The sequence below is a fragment of the Vigna radiata genome, chromosome 10 (genome assembly GCF_000741045.1).
Source record: "Vigna radiata var. radiata cultivar VC1973A chromosome 10, Vradiata_ver6, whole genome shotgun sequence".
Taxonomy (NCBI): domain Eukaryota; kingdom Viridiplantae; phylum Streptophyta; class Magnoliopsida; order Fabales; family Fabaceae; genus Vigna; species Vigna radiata.
In genome coordinates, this window is record NC_028360.1 from 347,245 (window position 1) to 351,076 (window position 3,832).

At 37.6% G+C, this 3,832-nt stretch overlaps 1 pseudogene; it reads left to right on the plus strand.

Annotated features, from left to right (window-relative positions):
- The window catches only part of LOC111242616, a 15,189-nt pseudogene extending 11,760 nt beyond the window's left edge, over nt 1-3,429 (plus strand).
- The last annotated feature ends 403 nt before the right edge of the window (nt 3,430-3,832 follow it).

Below are 3,832 nucleotides of genomic sequence, written 5' to 3' on the forward strand. Positions count from 1 at the left end.
CCGCGGTTCGTAAACCGCGACCTATAGTGAAAAATAACCGCGGTAAAATCCCCTGGCTGCACTAGTGTCATTTTCCATTTGAATGTTGAAGCTTGAGCTTGGAGATGGTTCTTTGCATTTTCATGGTGGTTCCTTTGGTTGAATGAAGACTCACTTTGAATTTTCGTTTCCTTTTGCTGCCATATTTTTGTGTTCTTCTTGAGTTTCCTTTGTTGAATGAGAAAAACTGCATTACATATTGAGTTTTGGAGTGAAAAAAGCTTGAGTTGATGCATGGTTGTTGGGAGCTTGAACCCTTTTTTTCTTGTGCTTTTACTTTGATGGATGAAATAAATTTGTGAAGTGTATTCTTTAACTTTGAGTGTTGGATGGTGCTGCAAGGAAAGCTAGGGATTTCATTTTGTTTTTCTTAAAAGTTTGAAGCAAGGGTGAGTGTTGGAACGATTTGGAAGAAGTGGGAGGTTGACTTTGTTGTTCTTTTATTTCTTTAGGAGTTGAAACTTGGTTTTCTTAGTGCATTGTCTGTGGTAATAGGTGAAGAAAGGTTTTGGATGCTTGTTTGGTGGAGGAAAACCGAGAAGAGCAATGGAAAGGAGAGAGAAAGGGTTCATTAATAAAATTACTTTGTTTCCTAGAGATTTCTTGGACTGTTCTTGTGATTATTCTACTCTACCTAACACTCTGTGAAATTTTTCTGTGCTCTTGCAACGGGTATACGCTTAGTTTCCCAGTTGGTGATTGTATCTTCGCTTAGTTGATCGATCTGTATAGAACACATAGGATGGAATAAGTGTATTGTGTTTGCTTAGTTCGTGATTATGATAGGATGATTAGCCTTCGCTTAGTCAGTTAGCTGTGCTGGATTAGAGGCTAGAGTAGTTTATTCATGAGGCTCTTGCATTTTATTTGTCATACTGTTGCTCTGATTTAGCTCAATATTTAATCTGTTGTGTGTCTGCGATTAGGTATACGCTTAGTTGCCTAATCGGTGTTTAATCTTCGTTTAGTTGATTAGACTATACGATGCATGACTGATTAGATTTGTACATTGCATTCGCTTAGTTTGCAATTTGAAGACCGAATTAGCCTTCACTTAGTTGGATGATTCGTGTTGGATTTTGATTAGAGTAGTGTGTACTTGTCATTAATCTGTGATTGGAAGCATAGTGATTGAGTTAATGACCAACCATTTTCACATTCCGTTTTTACATTTCTTTTTACATTTCTGTTTGCATTTGTGTTTTAATTTAGTTTATCCACAGCCACAAAACCTTTCACAACCCCCCCCCCCCCCCCACTACGTGTTGGACCTGATTCTCGAACTACAGTTTGGTCCTTAAGAGACGACCTAGGAGTCACTTCCTAGTCTATGTTGCAATCTTTTATGCACATTAAATTTTGCATGGGGTGCCACACGCATCAGGGGGATTGAAGTGGATAAGGCAAAAGTGGAGGTAATTGAAAAACTTCCACCACCAACAAATGTGAAAGGAATTCGAAGCTTCCTAGGTCATGCTGGATTTTATCAAAGATTTATTAAGGATTTTTTAAAGATTGCTAAGCCATTGAGTAATTTGCTTGTTAAAGAGACACCATTTGTAATGAGTCCTAAATGTTTGCAAGCTTTTAATATTCTGAAGAAAAGATTGATTTCTGCTTCAGTGATTGTAGGTACAGACTGGAATAAAGAGTTTGAACTCATGTGTGATGCTAGTGACTATGCCATAGGTGTTGTGTTGGGTCAGAGAAAAGAAAAGGTATTTCATGGTATTTACTATGCTAGTAAAGTTTTGAATGAAACCCAACTGAATTATGCTACTACAGAAAAAGAGTTTTTTGGCTATAGTCTATGCATTGGAGAAATTTAGATCTGATATCATTGGATCTAAGGTGATTATTTATACGGATCATGCGGCTATAAAGTACTTATTGACAAAACCAGATTCAAAGCCACGGTTGATTAGATGGGTGCTTTTGTTACAAGAATTTGACATAGAGATTCGTGATAAAAAGGGAAGTGAAAATCTAATTGTTGATCATTTATCTCGGTTAGTCAATGAAGAAGTAACAAGCAAGGAGAAAGAAATCTAGGAGTCATTTTCAGATGAAACTCTTTTATATATTCAGCAAAGGCCATGGTTTGCTGATTTAGCTAACTTTAAAGCTGCAGGTGTTATTCCTGAAGAATTCAATTGGCAACAGAAAAAGAAGTTTTTATATGATGCCAAACAATTCGTTTGGGATGATCTGTATTTATTCAAGATAGGAGCAAATAATCTTTTGAGGAGATGTGTAACGAAGGAGGAAGCAGAAAAAATTTTGTGGCATTGTCATAATTCTCCTTATTCAGGTCATTATAATGGAGAGCGCACTGCTGTGAAAGTTCTGCAAGCAGGACTTTATTGGTCGACTTTGTTTAAAGATGCCCATAATCATGCTCGGAGTTGTGACAAATGTCAAAGGACAGGGGTTATTTCAAAGAGGCATGAGATGCCATTGCAAGGCATTCTGGAAGTTGAAGTTTTTGACTGTTGGGGTATTGATTTTGTTGGACCCTTTCCTCCATCATTCAATAATGAATATATTTTGGTGGCTGTTGATTATGTGAGTAAATGGGTTGAAGCTCTAGCATGTTCGAAGAACGATACTAGTACTGTGATCAAATTCCTAAAAAGGCAAATCTTTTCACGTTTTGGAACTCCTAGGGTACTCATCAGTGATGGGGGATCTCACTATTGTAATACTTAGCTAGCTAAGGTACTTAAACATTATGGGGTGAAGCATAAGGTGGCTGCACCTTATCATCCACAGACGAATGGCCAAGCTGAAGTTTCTAATAGGGAGATCAAAAGAATTCTAGAAAAGACTGTCACTTTTTCAAGAAAAGATTGGTCACAAAAACTAGATGATGCTCTCTGGGCATATAGAACTGCCATGAAAACTTCTATGGGGCTATCACCTTTTCAGTTGGTTTATGGAAAAGCATGTCACTTGCCAGTCGAGATGGAGCATAAAGCTCTGTGGGCTTTGAAATTCTTAAATTTTGATCCTAATGAAACTCAAAACAAACGAAGAGACCAGTTGCTTGAACTTGAAGAAATGCGGCTGCATGCATATGATTCATCTAGAAGTTACAAAGACAAGGTGAAATTTTATCATGACAGGAAGCTGATCAAGAGAACTTTCCATCCAGGGGAGTTGGTGTTACTATTTAACTCACGGTTAAAGTTGTTTCCTGGGAAGTGGAAATCAAAATGGTTAGGACCTTTTGTGGTAAAGCGTGTTTTCCAAAATGGAGCGGTGGAATTAGAGCATTCAAATGATGATAATCAACAACGGAGCTGGATAGTGAATGGTCAGAGGCTCAAACATTATTTGGGCGGAGATGTGGAACAATATGCCTCAGTAATGACGTTGGTGGATCCATGAGGTTTGGGTCAGGCTCGTGACGTTAAACAAGCGCTACTAGGAGGCAACCTAGGTTCTCTCTTTCACTTTTGCATTTTGAATTCCTAGAATAGGTTGAATTTTATGTCCAGTGTCTATGCTTGGCTTGAAAACTTTTCTGACAATGTTTGACTGAATGACATGCATGATAAGTCTATTTGATGATGATTGGATGTGGATGATAATTGAGTTGTGTTCATGTTGATATCCAGGAAAAAGTTCACTAACTATGTGCACAGATGTGTGATGAATTATGATTGTGGTTATGATGCTAAGTGATGAGTCGATATTTTATTGATTTCACTTAGTTTATTGTGCTAGAATTAATCAGGGAATTGTGCTTAATTATCCGGTATTTTCCCGTTTTTTCCAGTTATGCTTAATT